The sequence below is a fragment of the Scyliorhinus torazame genome, chromosome 5, assembly GCF_047496885.1.
Source record: "Scyliorhinus torazame isolate Kashiwa2021f chromosome 5, sScyTor2.1, whole genome shotgun sequence".
Classification (NCBI taxonomy): Eukaryota; Metazoa; Chordata; class Chondrichthyes; order Carcharhiniformes; family Scyliorhinidae; genus Scyliorhinus; species Scyliorhinus torazame.
In genome coordinates, this window is record NC_092711.1 from 140,632,022 (window position 1) to 140,651,788 (window position 19,767).

General features: G+C 50.0%; 1 long non-coding RNA gene across 1 annotated transcript; it reads left to right on the forward strand.

Annotated features, from left to right (window-relative positions):
* The first annotated feature begins 1,178 nt into the window (after positions 1-1,178).
* On the forward strand, positions 1,179-10,477 carry LOC140421907 (uncharacterized). Its single transcript, XR_011947164.1, has 2 exons — positions 1,179-1,377; positions 2,131-10,477. It is a non-coding gene; the product is annotated as an uncharacterized lncRNA (long non-coding RNA).
* The last annotated feature ends 9,290 nt before the right edge of the window (positions 10,478-19,767 follow it).

The following is a 19,767-nucleotide window of genomic DNA, read 5'->3' on the forward strand; positions in this document are numbered from 1 at the left end:
TTTGTCTGGCTAAAAGCAGGGATGTGTTTCTGAGGCTGTATGGAGCTCTGGTCAGACCCCATTTGGGGTATTGTTGGCATTTTGGGGACCGTATCTCGGAAAGAATGTGTAGGCCTTGGAAAGGCTCGAGAGGAGGTTCACAAGAATGATCCCTGGAATGAAGAAATTGTCATATGAGGAGCAGCTGAGGATTCTGGGTCTGTACTCATTGGAGTTTAGACGGATCATAGAATGTACAGTGCAGAAGGAGGCCATTTGGCCCATCGAGTCTGCACCGGCCATTGGAAAGAGACCATACTTCAGCCCACGCCTCCACCTATACCCATAACCCAATAACACTACCTAACCTTTTGGACACTAGAGGGCAATTTAGTGTGGCCAATCCACCTAATCTACATATTTTTGGAATGTGGGAGGAAACTGGAGCACCTGGAGGAAACCCACGCAGACACGGGGAGAAAGTGCAAATCCCACACAGATAGTCACCCGAGGCCGGAAGTGAACCCTGCAGCTGTGATGGAGCAGTGCTAACCACTGTGCCACCCATCAGGAGGGATTTTATTGAAACTTACAGGATACTGAGAGGCCGAGATAGAGTGGACCTGAGGCTGCTTCCACTCGTAGGAAAAACTAGAACCCGAGGGCACGGCCTCAGACTGAAGGGACCATCCTTTAAAACTGAGATGAGGAGGAATTTTTGCAGCAAGAGGGTGGTGAACCTGTGGAACTCTTTGCCACAGAAGGCTGTGGAGGCCAAGACACTGAGTGTCTTTAAGATAGCGATCGATACGTTCTTGATTAATACGCGGATCAGGGGTTATGGGAAGAAGGCAAAAGAATGAGGATGAGAAACATATCAGCCATGATTGAATGGCAGAGCAGACTCGATGGGCTGAATGGTCTAATTCTGCTCCATTGTCTTATGGTCTCTTTCATAATGTTTACAATTAAAGGACTGGTTTCCCCAGGAGATGGCTGGTATTAAAGCAGGCACCATAGGACAGAGATATATCTAATGTTATTATATGGTACATATTTGATCTTTTATTTATGGTTTTGTAATAAAGTACATTTATTATTATTTCCAGTTGTGTAATATTGTACTGCAGCTATGTTATATATTTCCAGTCATCTCTTCCCTCAGAAGGTTGTTAATCTCTGGATTTCTCTTCCACAGGGACCAGTGGAGCCTTGGGGTCATTGAATATATTCAAGGATGAGTTGGACAGATTTTTGATTGATGAGGGAGTTGAGGGATATGGAGAAGAGGCTGCAAAATGGAAAGAAAGCTGAGATGAGGAGGGATTTCTTCACTCGAGGATGTGGTGAATCTTTGGAATACTCTACCCCAGAGGACTGTGGAGCCTCAGTCATCAAGTATTTTCACGATAGAGATTCATAGGTTTATTGATATGAAATTAAATTAAATGAAAATCGCTTATTGTCACAAGTAGGCTTCAAATGAAGTTACTGTGAAAAGCCCCTAGTCGCCACATTCCGCCGCCTGTTCGGGGAGGCTGGTGCGGGAATTGAACCCTCGCTGCTGGCCTGCCTTCAAAGCCAGCGATTTAGCCCAGTGCTAAACCAGCCCCTATTGAAGATATCAAGGGATATGGGGGAATAGTGTGGGAAAATGGTGCTGAGATAAATCGACCAATGATCCCATTGAATGGTTGAGCAGATTCGATGGGCCGAATGGCTGGCTGCAGCTCAGTGTCCAGGATAGGAAGCAGTGAGCAAGGGAAGGGATTTACTCAGTTATCCATACTGAAATCACACCAAAGGGTTCACTCCGGTGAGAAGCCATTCAGCTGCTCTGAATGTGAGAAGAGATTCACTGAGTTATCCAACCTTCGGCGACATCAGCGAGTTCACACTGGGGAGAAACCATTCATCTGCTCTCAGTGTGGGAAGGGATTTTGTTAATCAGCCTGAATTAGCACCTTCAGGAGAATTGGGAGGGTGAATATTAGATACAGCAGAGTGAGAATGGAGGGAGAGTGTGTGGGATGGAGATTTGCAGCTTGTGGGGAACGAGAGAGAAAAGAATGTTTCAGAGGAACTAAAATTATTTGTTCTGAATTTCTATCCTGTACTGACAGTGATGACTTTTGTAACTTGTTTTTACAGGATATTAGAAGAGGACGAATTACAGACAGAAATCTAACATCACATCTCGATCTGACAGATTCACTCAATTTCTTGGGACCTGAATATCATCGGCCTTTGAATCTAGAAGGAGAAATGTTTGCCCGATCTGTCGGTTTCAAAAGATTTTAAACGTCATTGTGACTGGAAAAGCACCGAGACACACACACCCGAGTGAGAGTGTTCCAGAGCACTGACTGTGGAAAGAGCTTTAACCAATTTCACAGCCTGAAAAAAACATCACACCATTACAGCGGGGAGAGATTTAAACACATGTGTGTGTGTGTGTGTGCGAGGTTTCAACTGATTGTCCGACATGGAGAGATACGAGGACACCCAAAACATGGAGAAACCGTGGAAATGTGCAGATTGTGGGAAGAGATACAGATGTCCATCTAAGCTGGATGCTCATCGACGCATCCACACTGGGGAGAGGCCGTTCACCTGCTCTCATTGTGGGAAAGGATTTACTGTATTATCCAGTTTGAAGTCACACCAGCGAATTGAAACTGGGAAGACACCGTTCACCTGTTCTGTGTGTGGGAAGGGATTCAGTCATTCATCTACCCTGCAGACACACCAGCTGGTTCACACTGGGGAGAGGCCTTTCACCTGCTCTGAGTGTGAGAAGGGATTCACCACTTTATCCAGCCTGAAGTCACACCAGCGACTTCACACTGGGGAGAGGCCGTTCACCTGCCCTCAGTGTGGGAAGGGATTTACTCAGTTATCCATACTGAAATCACACCAAAGGGTTCACTCCGGTGAGAAGCCATTCAGCTGCTCTGAATGTGAGAAGAGATTCACTGAGTTATCCAACCTTCGGCGACATCAGCGAGTTCACACTGGGGAGAAACCATTCATCTGCTCTCAGTGTGGGAAGGGATTTTGTACTTCATCGCAACTGCTGAGACACGGACAAGTTCACAAGTGATTGCAGGGGTTGGATTCTGCTGTCAAATACCCACAGGACTGCATTTTGCTCATTCTGACAGGTGGTCAATGGGGATGGTCGGAGTGAGCATGAGGAACTGAAAGAGATTAGTATTTAGCGAAAATTAGTATCACTGGAGAAATTAATGGGATTGAAAGGTAATAAATCCCCAAAAGCTGATGTTAATAATCGCTTATTGTCATAAGTCGGCTTCAGTGAAGTTACTGTGAAAAACCCCTAGTCGCCACATTCCGGCGCCTGTTCAGGGAGGCTGGAACGGGATGTTGAAAGAGGTGGCTGTAGACTAGGTGTCGACTCGGGGCTTTTCACAGTAACTTCATTGCAGTGTTAATCTAAGCCTACTTGTGACAAGATTATAATTTAAAATTATATATTATAGAGATAAAGAACAAATAACAAAGAAAAGTACAGCACAGGAACAGGCCCTTCGGCCCTCCAAGCCCGTGCCGACCATGCTGTCCGACTAAACTACAATCTTCTACACTTCCTGGGTCCGTATTCCTCTATTCCCATCCTATTCATGTATTTGTCAAGATGCCCCTTAAATACATTGGATACATTGGTGGCCTTCTTTCAAAGTTCGATAGATTCTGGAATGGTTCCTGCAGATTGGAAGGTGGTAAATATAACCCCAATATTTAAGGAGAGAGAGAAAACGGGAAACCACAGACCCATTAGCCTGATATCAGTAGGAGGGAAAATGCTACAATCTATTATAAAGGATGTGATAACATACGAATTAGGAGCAGGAGTAGGCCACTCGGCCCCTCGAGCCTGCTCCACCATTCAATAAGTTCCCGGCTGATCTAATTGATCTCAACTCCACATAGGCCCCTTAGAAAATAAATCTGGGGAGATAGTTATGGGGAACAAGGAAATGGCAAAGGAGTTAAACAGATATTTTGCAACAGTCTTTATGGTGGAAGTGACTTTGAACATCCCATTGTTATGGGCCAGGGTTGAGAGAACCCCTTTAAGTGTAACATGGAGTTCACCTGACCCACAACTTTTAATATATTGTGGTTATGGGGAGCACACAGGCCGACCTTACAGGTGTGGTGCAACTGAGCGTTAAACATCTTAATAACTATCAACACCAATAAATCCCCCAAAGAATACAGTTCTCTCCAAGTAACTTTTAATCTTTCCTTGCAACATCCATAAGACAAAAAGAACCCTTTTTTTCTTTTTTTAAATAAATTTAGTGCACTCAATTCATTTTTTCCAATTAAGGGGCAATTTAGCATGTTCAATTCACCTACACTGCACATCTTTGGGTTGTGGGGGCGAAACCCACGCAAACACGGGGAGAATGTGCAAACTCCACACGGACAGTGACCCAGAGCTGGGATCGAACCTGGGACCTCGGTGCCGTGAGGCAGCAGTGCTAACCACTGCGCCACCATGCTGCCCTCAAAAAGAACCCTTTTTACAGAAAGACATCAGGTTTAACTTCTCTACGGAGAGCAGTTACCACTTTGAAATCACCAAATGAACATTCATAAGCTTGCAGAGATTCATACACATCTTGCTGTGACTGCAGCTTCTCCAAATCTAAAAGGAAACTAAACACACCCTGTAGCTGCAAGCCCAAAGTGAAAGTAAAAGCAGACAGACAGCCCAGCTCCACCCACACTCTGACATCACTGCAGCTATTTAATAAACACCCATTTCTTAAAGGTACTCCCACTACAGCTATTCGATAAACACCCAGTTCTTAAAAGGTACTCTCACATGACACCATTAATACTAAAGAATACGGGCAGGAATTAAATACCATTAGTGGGGAAATAGCATTCAACAAACTCATGGGGCTAAAGGCAGATAAATCCCCTGGACCTGTTGGCTTGCATCCACAGAGTTAAAAGAAATAACTACAGAGATAGTGGATGCATTGATTGTAATTTTCAAAAAATCCTTGGGTCTGGAGAAATACCGGAAGATTGGAAAACTGCCAATGTGACACTCCAAAAAAAAGGGAGGGATGCAAAAAGTGGATAACTATAGGACGATTAGCCTAACATCTAATGTTGGAAATATTTTGGAAAGAATTTTAAGGAAGTAAAACAGCACATTGAGAAAATCATAATCTAATCAAGCAGAGTCAGCGTGGCTTTGTGAAAGGGAAACCGTGTCTGACTAATTTATCAGAGTGTTTAAAGGAAGTCTCAACCAGAGTGGATAGAGGGGGGACCAGTAGATGTGTTGTATTTAAACTTCTTTTGACAAGGTACCTCATAAAACGTTAAGTCATGAGATGAGCCCATGGAGTTGTATATTGACATGGATAGAGAATTGACTAATGAGCAGGCAACAGCGAGTGGGGATAAGGGGTTCTTTTTCAGGCTGGTGACCTGTAACCAGTGGGGTTCCACAGGGATCAGTGCTGGGATCGCAACTACAATTTATATTAATGACTTGGAGGAAGGAAGGAATACTGCCTGGTATGGAGGGAAGATCTTATGTGGAAAGGCTGAGGGACTTGAGGCTGTTTTCGTTAGAGAGTAGAAGGTTAAGAGGTGACTTAATTGAGGCATACAAGATGATCAGAGGATTGGATAGGGTGGACAGTGAGAGCCTTTTTCCTCGGATGGTGATGTCTAGCACGAGGGGACATAGCTTTAAATTGAGGAGAGATAGATATAGGACAGATGTCAGAGGTAGGTTCTTTACTCAGAGAGTAGTAAGGGCGTGGAATGCCCTGCCTGCAACTGTAGTGGATTCGCCAACACTAAGGGCATTCAAATGGTCATTGGATAGACATATGGATGATAAGGGAATAGTGTAGATGGGCTTTAGAGTGGTTTCACAGGTCGGCGCAACATCGAGGGCCGAAGGGCCTGTACTGCGCTTCTATGTTCTATGTACTGTGCCCAAATTTGCAGACGACACAAAAATAGGTGGAAAAGGGGAATAAAAACAGTTTGCAAAGAGATATTGAGAAGTTACGTAAGTGGGCAAAAAGTTGGCAAATGGCGTATAATGTGGGAAAATGTGAAGTTCATTTTGGAAGGGAGAACAAAAGAACAGTATTATTTACATGGAGAAAAACTGCAGAAAGCTGCAACACAAAGGGACTTGGGGAACTTGTGCACGAAACACAGAAAGCTAGCAGACAGGTGCAGCAGGTAATCAGGAAGGCTAATGGAATGTTGGCCCTGATTCCAAGGGGGTTGGAGTATAAGAGTCGGGAAGTCTTGCTGCAGCTGTACAAGGTGCTGGTGAGGCCACATCTGGAGAATTGTGGGCAGTTTTGGTCCCTTTATTTAAGGAAAGATATTTCATTGGAGGCTGTTTAGAGAAGGGTCACTAGGATGACCCCAGGTATGGAGGGATTGTCTTAGGAGCAAAGGTTAAACAGGTTGGGACTCTACTCATTGGAATTTAGAAGAATGAGAGGTGATCTCATTGAAACATACAGGATTCTTAAAGGGTTTGACAGGGTAAATGCTGAGAGGATGTTTCCCCTCAGCATAAAGAGGTGCCAAATTAAGACTGAGATGAGGAGGAATTTCTCCTGAGGGTTGAGAGACTTTGGAACTGTGAGAGCTGTGGGGACAGAGTCCCAGAGTATATTTAAGGCTGAGATATATTCTTGATCAGTGAGGGAATCAAAGCTTACGGAGAAAGGTGAAGAAAGTGGACGTAAGGAATGTAGGATCAGCTATTGAAAGGCGGAGCAGGCTCAAGGCTGACTCTCAGAGCTCTGCAATCTCTCACCATTTAGATAATAATGTTCCTATCGTCTTTTGTGGTCTTAATTCCGCCGACACCTCTGATAACCTTTCACCCCACTGCTTCACAAGAATCTACCAAGCTCTGCCTGAAAAATATTCAAAGACTTTGCTTCCACTGCCCTTTCATAGAATCAAAGAACCATGATAGTGCAGAAGGAGGCCATTCGGCCCATCAAGTATGCACCGATCCTCCTTAGAGCACCCTACCTAGGCCCACACCCCCATTCTATCCCCGTACTCCCACCTAACCTTTTGGACATTAAGGGGAAAGTAGAGCACCTGGAGGAAATCCACACAAACATGGGGAGAACACCGACAGTCACCCAAGGCTGACTCTCCGAGCTCTGCAATCTCTCACCATTTAGATAATAAGCTTTTTTATTCTTCCGGCCAAAATGGACAATTTCACATTTTCCCACGTTATTCCCCATTTGGAGATCTTTTCCCACTCATGTAACCTATCTATATCACTTTGTAGTCTCCTTATGTCCTCTTCACAATTTACTTTCCTACCTACCTTTGTATCATTGGAACATAGGAGCAGGAGTTGGCCATTCAGCCCATCGAGCCAGCTCCACCATTCAGTACGATCATGGCTGATCATCCACTTCAATGCCTTTCCCCCCACACTATCCCCATGTCCCTTTGTGTTATTGACATTTAGAAATCTGTCAGTCTCTGCTTTAAACACACTCAGTGACTGAGCTCCCACAGCTCTCTGGGGTATAGAATTCCAAAGATTCACAACTCTCTGAGTAAAGAAATGTCTCATTCGAGATCCGTCCTAAGTGACTTCCCCTTTATTTTGAAATTGTGTCCCCTGGTTCTAGACTCCCCAACCAGGGGAAACATCTCACCTGCACCCACCCTGTCTATTCCTGTAAGTATTTTATAAGTTTCAATGTGATCACCTCTCATTATTCAAAACTCTAGAGAACATAGGCCCAGGTTCCCCAATCTCTCTTCATAGGACAGTCCTGCCATCCCCGGAACAAGTCTGGTGAACCTTCATTACCCTCCCTCTGTGGCGATAAGGGGAGTAAAACTGCACACAGTGCTCCAGCTGTGGTCTAACCAAGGTTCTGTACAATGGGTATATTCTGGTCGGTCTCACAACTTTGCTTCCAGTGGGCTGATGCTCTTTGAGCCTGGGAGAGCACATTTCCACTGAAATGATTCACAAAAGCTGATGAAGGACATTTATTTTAATCTGAATAGTCAATAGTTTTTTTCCTACCTCTACAGCCAGATCTAAAATAAACACATGTGTCTCTGTTCCATTGAGTCTACAGCACAGGGCCAGGCCAGTCGGCTCCATTGGTCTCTGTCAGTATTGATGCTCCACATGAGCCTCCACCCAGCCCTCTTCATCCCCCCCATCAGCATCTCCTTCTATTCCTTTCTCCCTCATGTCTGTATCTAGCTTCCCCTTCAATGTATTCATGCTGTTCACCTCGACCACTCGCTGTGGTAGTGAGTTACACATTCACACCACTCGCTGGGTAAAGAGGTTTCTCATCAAATCCCTATTGGATTATGGAACCCCTTCATCATCTGAAAGACTTCCATCAGGTCACCCTTCAGTCTTCTCTTTTCTGGAGAAATGCAGCCCCAGCCTTTCCTGAGGGTGAAATGCTCTCAGTTCTGGTATTATTCTTGTGAATCTTTTTTGCACCTTCTCCAGTGCCTCTGTTTACTTTTTCTAAATGGAGATCATAAATGTTGACAATGCTCCCAGTGTAGTCTAACCCTGGTTATCATAGAATTTGCAGTGCAGAAGGAGGCCATTCAGCCCGTCGAGTCTGCACCAGCTCTTGGAAAGAGCACCCTACCCAAGGTCAACACCTCCACCCTATCCCCATAACCCAACAACCCCACCCAACACTAAGGGCAATTTTGGACACTAAGGGCAATTTATCACGGCCAATCCACCTAACCTGCACATCTTTGGATTGTGGGAGGAAACCGGAGCACCCGGAGGAAATCCACGCACACACGGGGAGGATGTGCAGACTCCGCACAAGTTGAACATAACCTCCCTGCTTTTCAATTCTATCGCTCTAGAATGGAACCCTATTTGTGGGCCCCACACTTTAGGAAAGATGTGAAGTTCTCAGAGAGGGTGCAGAGGAGATTTACGAGAATGGCACCAGGGATGAGGGAGTTGGAGAGACTGGAGCAGCTGAAATTTCTCTCCTGAGATCACGGGGTCCGGAGGGTGGGGAATGTGACCATTCAGCCCACTGGGTCTATGCCAGCTCTCTGTCAAGCAAAGCAGTCAGTCTCATTGCCCCCTTTTGTCCCCAAATCCCTGTGGGTTTATTTCCCTCAAGTGCCCCATCCAATTTTCTTTAGAATTTTTCATCATCTCTGCTTCTGCTGCCCTGATAGGAAGTAGGTTCCAGGTCATTACCTCTCCATGTACACAAGGCTCCCAGATCACAGAAGGAGTCCATTTGGCCCATTTTTCCCATGCCAGCTCTTTGTAAAACTACCCATTTAATCCCATCGTTCCACTATTTTGTTTTCTTTTCAAAAATGCATCAAATTAATTCCTTTTTGCCAGGTACAGTCCAATCAGCTTCCAGCACCGTTTATAGACAGTGAATTCCAAATCACAACACCTCGCTGTGTTTTACCACAAATAATTGCGGATATAGTGGACTGGATTCTCCGGCGGTGGGATCTTCCATTTCGCCGGCAGCCACACTCACGGCCGCAGATTTCCCGACGGCGTGGGGGTGCCCACAATGGGAAACCCCATTGGCTGGCTGGCGGGGCAGAGGATCCCACTGCGAGCAGGGGTGCGCCGCACCTGGAAACGGGTGCGGCGGGACGGAAAATGCTGCCCAGTATGTCTGGAGTGTCACAGTGTTCTAAGTGGTGTCAAAGACATGGGGCTGGATTCTCCGTCCTGGAGTGTCACAGTGTTCTAAGTGGTGTCAAAGACATGGGGCTGGATTCTCCGTCCTGGAGTGTCACAGTGTTCTAAGTGGTGACAAAGACATGGGGCTGGATTCTCCGTCCTGGAGTGTCACAGTGTTCTAAGTGGTGTCAAAGACATGGGGCTGGATTCTCCGTCCTGCCGCGCCAGATTTCTGCTTCAGCATGCAGGCGAGATGCTCCGTTTTGCCAGCTGGTCAATGAGTTTTCCCATGGGGCAGCCCCATGACGTCAGGAAACCCCCGGGCTGTCGGCAAAATAGAGCATCCCGCCGGCGGAGAATCCAGCCCAAGGTTATTACAAAAAATAACATTGAATCTTTATGAATGATTTTGGTGAGGACACCGAGTGTCATATATCCTAGTTTGCAGAAAATGAGAACAATGTTGCATTTCAATAGCCCCTATCATGACCACTGGATCTCCAAAAAGTGTTTTCAGCCAGTTAAGTACTTTTGAACCACATTCACTGTTGTAATGTAGGAACCTGTAAGTCTGCATGCGTAATTAAATTTACTTTTAAATTGATATATTCATAGTGTATTCACTGCCATAAGTAACAAGGTCAAGGAAGCCTTTTAACCTCTAACATGTAGCTCTCTGCAGCCATTTCTCATTCTGTATCTTTCCTATATTAATGTATTGATTTCATTATCAAAAGCCAATCATTAAACTAACAATTATTGAGTTGTGAACATTGATTATCATTCGTGAATTGGTGTGTTAGGTAATTATATTGTAAAGACTACGGGCAGGACCTACCGGTCGCGCTGCGCCCGAAAAGCGGGATCCCCTTCCGGGATCTACCCAGCTCGCCATGCCTCATGAGATCTAATGCGATCTTGCGAGACGTCGTAATCACTTTCTGGCAAATCTGCATATTAGATGAGAAAGCGAGGGCAGCATGGTGACACATGGCACAGAGAATTCTGAGGCTGAAAGTGATGCTGATCAGTCTGAAGAAATTGTCTTCATCACAAGGAGCTTTGGTCCAGTATTTCATTTAGCGAATGCAAAGTCCCGAAGCCAAGCCCAGTGGTTAGCACTGCTGCCTCACAGCATCAGGGACCCGGGATCAATACTGACCTAGGTGACTCTGTGTGGAGTTTGCACGTTCTCCCCGTGTCTGCGTGGGTTTCCTCCCACAGTCCAAAAATGTGTAGGTTTTGTGGATTAGCCGTGCTAAAATTCCCCCTTGGTGTCCAGGGATATACAGGTTAGGTTATGGGAATAGGGTAGGGGCGTGGACCAAGGTAGGGTGCTCTGTCAGAAGGTTGCTGCAGACTCGATGGACCGAATGGCCTCCTGCACTATAGGAATACGATGATGTACCATGGTCGTTAGCTTTCCCGAGATCTACCCAAGACGTGGGATCTAACTCCCAAGCCCCTGGAGACCTCTGGCAAGCGCCATTCAGAACTGGTCTCCACAAATAGGGACCAGATGAAACAGCACCCGTGAGGGTCTCCCAGGGATTGGAGGCCCGCAGGTGTTTGCCTTCTGGACAGGTACCCTTGACAGTGCCAGGGGGCACCTTGGCACTGTCAAGGGGCCCAAGTGGCACTGCCAGCTGGCAGGGGCACTGCCAGTGGACCAGACTGGCACTATCAAGGTGCCAAGCTGGCATTTTGTGTGCGGCGGTGAGCGGGCTGAGGTATGCCCAGCGCGGGTGTGGAGGCGGTGCAGTGGGCTCCAGGACCACCTTATAGTGAGTTGGGGCTTGGAGAGGGTTCAGACGTTACATCAGGGGCTCGAGACATCGGGGTACCATTTTCAAATGGCATTGCGATCTCGCTGCACTGAGGAAGTCTGGCGAGCGGAGCTCATTGCAGAAAACGGGGCTAAGTGTGGCCTCGTCAGGGAGTTCCCCGCTGAGGCCTCTGATCTACCTGGATTGGGCATTAGATGGCGCGGTGTTTCTTGGCGCTCCGAGCACTGGGAAACACCTGGCTAATCTTGCATGCCATGGGACTCTGCCCCAATTCGGGTAGATCACACCCGATATTACCGGACTGGGTTTAACATCCAGACTGGATTCACTTCCTTTCCCCTCAGTTGCTGCAAGTCACCAATGCCCCCCCCAGAATGAGAAAAGAAATGGAAAGGGGGAAACATTGATTTCCTCCCAGATGTTGCCCAGAGGTGGAAATTTTAGTTTTGTTTATTTATCATCAGGACACCTAAAAGTTCAGACAACAGGACAAAACCAAACCAGCCACACCAACTGGAAACAATCCTGAAAGATTGAAAGACGCCGTGCCAGAGGCAGGGGTGTGTCCACGATGTCTGCCTCAGGGTGCCCTCCTGGACGACGCGTCTTTGTTCTTCTCCTCCCGCAGTCCCGACCAAAGTCTCCGTGGTGGGAAGGCGCAATGATGCAGAATCACTGCATAGAATTAGCAGGGCGCCTCCACCACATCCCCAGGGCTGGTGACCGGGCACCGTCCGTCCGCCCTATCCCCGGAACCATTTGCAGAAACAACAGGGACGGCAGCTATCAGGCCCACGTCCGCCAGGCAGCAATTCCGACCAGACGCCCCTCCAAAGGCACCGCCAAACCGCGCCGCCGAGCTGCTCCTCCCCGGGCGCTGGCTGCAGGTTGGTTCCCGTCCTCTGGGTCCCCTCCCCTGGTCACGACAGCTGCAGAGGCGACAGTGATCCGGGACACGACCGTCAGGCAACGGCGCCCCTCCCCCCTCCTCCCCAGCAAGAGCGGGCAAGTGGAAGGATACCACAGCCACCTGCAAGAGAGCAGGAACGGCAACCAAGTAGATGACAGCAATTAAAGTAAGGGATAAGGCAAAAAAAAAAAAGGCCGCTCCTGGTAGGGGCACTGCTCAAATGTAGCAAAGGTCAGCAGAACCGTAAAAAACATCAAATAAGAGTGCAGTTACAAAGATTAATAACGCACTCCAACCTCTACGGTACCCACCGGGCACAGAAGGCCCCCCTGGTGCCTGTGGACATTGCATGCTCCCTTTCTAGGGACACCCGGCCACGAATATAGACACTGGGAGGGGCAGAAAGTTGAGTCGGACGAACCCCTCGGTCACAAGCTGCCTGGACCTGTTAATGGCGTGCCTCGCCAGGCCCAGGAACAGGTTCACGAGGAGGTCCTCTGCTTTCCCTGCACAGGGTGCCGGTTGGTCAGGAGCATGGGGCTGAAGTGTAAAAAAAAAAACGAACAAAAGATTTTTCACAAAATTGAAAAGGGAGTTTATGTCACATAGACACGGTCCACGGACTCCACAAGGCCACAAAGGTGGCAGCTGGCTTGGGAGTCCGTGAGCCAGTGTAATCGGTGATGGTGTGTGTGGTGATATACATCACTGTAAGTACACAAAGGGCTAATGTACATATACTACACCTAGCTAGACACTAGAGGGAACACCAGAGACATGACACACAGACAGTCAACCAATAGGTCAGTAAGATAGGACACGACCAATGGACATTCACGATACACACAGAGGTGACACTACCACAGGAGGGCATTACACCAACCCATATAAAAGGACACATCACACATGCTCAGTCTCTTTCCAGTGGAGACTCTCAGTGAGTACAGACACAGGGTTGATTGAACATCACTCCCACCACGTGGATTGTAGCAGACTGGTTAGTCAGTCTGAGTAACTATAGCAGGATTAACAGTAGCGTCGAATCCAAGTAGGAGAATTGTTAATAGTTTAATAAACATGTTAAAGCTATCTCCAAGTCTGAACCTTCCTTTGTCAGAGTGCACATCAAGGAAGCAGCTTATGCTACGACAAGAGCATAACAAAACAGTGTGGTACTGCTGCATGCAACACCGCCCATCCCAGGTGGCCTCCAGTGGGGACCTCCGCCATGTCTGGGCGAGGGCAAGGAGGTGAGGTGTGTGCTGCAGCAGCGGCCCGTACAGGAAACCACTCCGCGCAGTGCAAAATGGCAGGGGAAGCATTGCCGCGACGCGGTTAGGATTGTGGAGCACCAGCTCTCGAGGGAGGGTTCGGGGCCAGGGGCCGATGTGGAATTCTGTCCGAACAGGGATCTTCCCAGACGGGAGACCACCACACACCTGCATTGCCTCAAGACCGTGAGTGCCTTCGGTTCAAGCACGACTGCTTTGAGGTCTCAGGTGGCATTAGGCAGGTGCCCATCCCTACGCATTGAGCCAACGTGTGGGGTGTCATCCAGCCCACTCCTCCGCCACCCAGCATGTTCCCAATCCTGGTCACCCCGGCAGCCACAGCGCGCTCCTCCGCCAGCCACTCGAAACGGTATGGGTGGAGGTGCGGATTCCTGAGCAGCGGCTCCCTGACGACAGCCACCACTCCCGACCGGGGTGGAGCTGCGGCGCGAAGCGACCATGTTCCAGACTTTGAGCAGGTCCTGGTAAAAGACGGGCAGCGCCTGCAGAGGGTAACGAAGATCCTGCAGATCTGTGAACAGGAGCTGCACGTCATAATTCAGGCCGTGTGCCTGCCGGAAATATTACTGTGCCAGGCACGCCATCGTGCAGGAGGTAAAATGTAAAGGTAATGCTGCAGGTTCTGAAGGCGGAAAGTCACCACCTGAGTGCAAAGGCACAACAGCGCCTGGCCGCCCTCATTAAAAGGGAGACTTAGAACCTCAGCAGCGACCTAGTGCAGTCCCTTGTCCCAGAAGAACCGTACAAGCAGTCTCTGGATCCTTGTGACAAAATCAGGAGGAGGGGGTCAAAGTGACCAGCCGATGCCTCCATGCTGTGGTAATCAGCTAGTTTATGACGGAGAACTCGACCCCTGTAAGACAGCACTCGGATCAGTCCTGTCCAGAGTCTCAGGCAAGCGGTGACCTTGGCCTCCAGCTCCTGCCAGTTAGCCAGCGAGGCTTCCTCAGCCGGGCACAGATGGACTCCGAAGTAGAGGAGGCTGACCCTGCTCCAGGTGAAAGGCCCGAGCTTGTCTGGGAGGGGATCCATCTGCCACGGACCGACCAGGAGTCCGGAAAACGTGGCCCAGTTGATCCTGGGGAGTATGCAGCCTGGCACTCTCACATCCTCCGCAGGTCAGCAGGGTCAGTGAACACGAGGAGCACTGATGCGACTATCAATTCACTCGAAGACACGTGGAGAAGTAAACCGTGGTTTTAATCAGCTTAGAACTGAGCCTGCCTGTGACCGGTACAACACTGAAGGCGGCCCCGCAGGTCGGCAGCTCTTATACTTCCTGTAAAGGGGGTGGAGCCATGGGCAGAGCCCGTACATGCCCCAACATATCCCCCGTGGGTGAAGCCACACAATGGCCCATAGGTAGAGCCCACAGGGTTAATAACATAACACAGTGCACTGGTGAATTATCAGTAATTATAGGTTCACCACATTCACCCCCTGTTTAAAAATGAAGTCCGGCGGGGGTGACGGGCTCATAGATTCAGTCGGTCCGGTGCCCGGATCGTACGTTGCGACCGCCGAAGCACTGGTGTTGCAGCCGCTTCGGGTGGCTGTGGAAGTGGGTCCGGAGCAGGCACAGGCGTGGACTCCGGGAGCGGCTCTTCCGGAGCTTCATTCCTGTGGACCGGTGCAGTGGGTGGGAGGGGGCACGGAAACTATATAGGGGTGGGGGCGCTGAACATGGGAGGTTGGACGGGACATAGTGTGGGGGATGCTGTAGTGGGAGTAGTGTTGGAGCCTGCGGGCGCCAGGTCCCGGAGGGAGACGGTATCTTGCCGGCCATCGGGGTGTTCGACGTACGCATAGTGTGGGTTGGAGTGCAGGAGCTGGACCCTCTCTACCATGGGGTCGGTCTTATGGTTCCGAACATGTTTTCGGAGGAGGACTGGACCCGGTGTCATCAGCCAGGGCGGAAGCGAGGCCCCTGAGGTAGCTCCCCTAGGGAAAACAAACAAAAGGTCATGAGGAGTCTGGTATGTGGCCGTGCAAAGGAGGGACCTGATAGAGTGGAGCGCATCGGGGAGGACCTCCTGCCAGTGAGAAACTGGGAGATTCCTGGACCGCAGGGTCAGTAGGACGGTCTTCCAGACTGTCGCGTTCTCCCTCTCCACCTGCCCGTTTCCCCTAGGGTTATAACTGGTAGTCCTGCTCGAGGCGATGCCCTTACTGAGCAGGTACTGAGGCAGTTTGTCGCTCATGAACGACGAGCCCCTGTCGCTGTGGACATAACTGGGGAAATGCGATGGTACACCCGTGCGTGGAGGAGGCTCAGCTTCTGTTCGTCAGTGACAGATGGGGTAGACGACGCGGCGGGATAGGCCTTGAAGCATCGAAGCCAATGTGAAAAAAATTATTTTGCCTCTGCAGCCTGTGGATCGAGTTGCATTCTGTCAGGTTTGAGGGCTGATTCCATCGTAGTATTTTAAGCTGATTAAATTGATGCGACCATCACTCGAAGACACGTGGAGAAGTGAACCGTGGTTTTAATCAGCTTAGAACTGAGCCTGCCTGTGACCGGTACAACACTGAAGGCGGCCCCGCAGGTCGGCAGCTCTTATACTTCCTGTAAAGGGGGTGGAGCAGTGGGCAGAGCCCGTACATGCCCCAACATATCCCCTGTGGGTGAAGCCACACAATGGCCCATAGGTAGAGCCCACAGGGTGAATAACATAACACAGTGCACTGGTGAATTATCAGTAATTATACATTCACCACAAGCACGTCATCAGCGTAGGCCGCGAGGACCAATGCCCGGCCCACCCAGAGTCAGTCCCAACAACCTCCTCCGCAGGAGGTGCAGGAAAAGCTCCACGCAAATGGGATAAACTTGGCCAGACAAAAGGCAGCCCTGACGCACTCCTCTCCCAAAGCGAAGGGGCACCGTTCGGGACCCGTTAACCTTAACGAGATACTCTGCAGCAGTGCACAGAAGTCTGATTTGGGTGACAAAATGCGTCCCAATCCCGAAAGCTAGTGGAATTCTGAATAAGTACTCATAACCCACCCTGTCGGATGCCTTCTCCTGGTCAAGAGACAGGAAGGCGCCCGTCAAACCAACCCTCTGGGAATGGTGAATTAGGTCCTGGACAGGTGGATATTATCGTGGATAATGTAGCCCGGGACTGTGTAGGACTGTTCAGGATGGATCATGTGATTCAGCACAGTGCAAAGGCGCGAAGACAATCCCTTGGCAAAGATTTTATAACTCGTGCTGAGGAGGGTGACCGGTCGCCAGTTTTTAAGATGGCAGAGATCCCCCCTCTTCGGCAGCAGGGTAATGGTGGCCCTGCGCCAAGCAAGAGGCATCTCCCCGGCCGCAATAAATTCCCCCAGGATCCCGGCCTGGTCGCTCCCCAGGCCATCCCAGAACGCCCTGAAGAACTCCACAGTCAGCCCGTCCAGCCCTGGGGTTTTGCCCGTGGACATGCTGTCGAGGGAGCCGGTCAGCTCCCCCAGGGTCATAGGAGCATCGAGCCTTCTGGCGTCCTCCGGACCGACCTGCGGCAGGTCCTCCCACACACTCTGCAGGCATCCTCGCTGGATGGATCTGGAGGGAAAAGGGTGGTATAACAGTCTCGGGCAAGGGCCCGGACACCCTCCTGGTCTGACACGAGGGACCCATAGTCAGCCAGCAGCGCAAGGAGCTGCTGATGGACCCGGTGCCTTTTCTCCATCAGGTAGAGGAAGGGGGAGCCGTGGTCCATGTCCTTGAGCCTTGCCCACACCAGGCAGTGGTCTGAGCACGGCACCTGCTGCATAGAGGCCGTCGGATCGCTGGGCAGGTATGCCCTTGAATTGTAAATGCAGTTGACCCTGGACTCCCCGACCCCTGGGCGTACGAAGGTGAACACGCTGACGTCAGGATGGAGGGTTCGTCAGACATCCACCAAGTCGAAGTACCCGACCAGGTGCCTCAACTTCGCCACTGCTAACCTGTGACGCTGGGTGCCAAGGCAGTCCCGTGCCCTGAGGGCGCAACTGAAATCCCCCCCCCCCCCCCCCGAGGGCGATGCACTCACCCGCGCCAATGGCGTCAAGAAGAGTGGACACTGTCTCAAAGAATGTTGTTTGCTGCTGGCCGGCTTGAGGATCGTAGACATTCGCGAAGTGAAGCACCACGCCATCCTCGCGGACCCCTGTCAGGGAGACCCTTGCACAGCTGATGGGTGGGGCGGTAAATGAAAGCAAGTCTTCAGCCCAAGAGGGGCCCATTAAGCTCTCAGGCCCAAAAGTCCACGGCCCCAACCCTGGGGTGAGGACTCCGCTGGAAGTCCCTCCCTCCTGGGAGCGTAGTCGCCGGCTCATGGGGTCTTCAGCCTGAGAAGGGCACAGCAAACACACCCACCGAATACCTCGCCGCACTGAGTTCCACTCCGACCCCTGAGGCGCACACACACACCGAAGGTGGAAAGGACCGGCGTCCTCCTCTCTGCCAGAGAGCAATCACCGACGCGTGGGGACCTCAGTTGGCAAAGCACACGCCTCACGGTGGGTCTCCTGCTGTCTTGTCTCTCCGACCTCCTTCCAGGCAAACGAGCAGTAAACAGTGTGGTGAACATATTTGCTGCTACAATTCACCACTGTATTGCATTGCATTGTATTATGTTGATGCCCTTGTGGGCTCCGCCTGTGGCTCCGCCCCTCGGGGGTGGTATATAGATCTGCAGCCTGTAGGCGGCACTCAGTACAGAGCAGTCGCAGGCAGGCACAGTTCTAGCTTATTAAAACCACTGTTCACTTCTACTAATCGTCTCGTGTGAATTGATGGTCGCATCAAACAGGCAAGCCAGGCCAGGCTAAGCCAAGTCAAACAAGGCAAGGTGGAGGCAGTCGGAAGTAAAACCAGGTCGACAGGCAGTCTTTTAGCAAAAAAAAAAAAACAAGGAACAAAAACAGGAGCAGGAAGAAAACCACAACCTCACTCCACGAGTTTTAGTCTGAAACTCATTGTCCAACTTCCTCTTTGTGACGACACAATGGAGCCCTGCCTGAATTGGCCAATAGGAATCATCCATTCCTGGGCAGCACAGTGGCGCAGTGGTTAGCACTGCTCCCTCATGGAACCGAGGTCCCAGGTTCGATCCCGGCTCTGGGTCACTATCCGTGTGGAGTTTGCACATTCTCCCCGTGTCTGCGAGGGTTTCACCCCCATAACCCAAAGATGTGCAGGGTAGGTAGATTGGCCACACTGAATTGCCCCTTAATTGGAAAAATATATCATTGGACACTCTAAATTTATAAAAAAAGGAATCACCCATTCTGCGGTGACATCTCTGGGTTCCAAGGCGCATTCCCGGCATGGGAATCGGGAGCCCTGCCCCCACCCATTGTTCCCCCTTCCTCTACACCTCCTCGAGACAAGGTTTCCAGGCAACCAGCCGACAGCTTTGGCCAAAGCAAGAAGTCCCTCAGTGATTTCCCCCTCCCCCTGGCCCAGGACAGCACATGTCCAAGGGTGAGTGGAAGCTGCTCATTTGTAGGGAAGAGCCCACCCCCTGATCTGCCTGCTGAGGTGTTGGCCAATGGGAAGAGTTGCAGGACTGAAAGGACTCTGGCCCTCCAGCCAATTGGAATGCGGGCTTTGTGTGAATGAAAATTGAGCTTCACACAGGCTGAAACTTCCTCCTGTCTCCAACATAGAATTTACAGTGCAGAAGGAGGCCATTCGGCCCATCAGGTCTGCATCGGCCCTTGGAAAGAGGACCCTACTCAAGCCCACGTATCTACCTCTCCCTGTCAGCATACCTAACCATTTTGACTATATGGGGCTATTTAACATGGCCAATGCACCTAACCTGCATATCTTTGGACTGTGGGAGGAAACCGGAGCACCCAGGAAAAACCTATGCATCTGGGAGTAAAACACTTTCTTTTCTCCCCCTTTCCATTTCTTTTCTCATTCTCACCTTCAATTGGTCACTTGCAGCAACTGAAGGGAAAGGAAGTGAATCCAGGGAGGGTGCAGACCCTGGAAAGCTTGGCCCAGGTCTCTCTCTCTCTCTCAAAGACATTGACATCCTTTGCTCCCTCAGCTTGACACATTTATTTGTCTGGCTAAAAGGATGACCT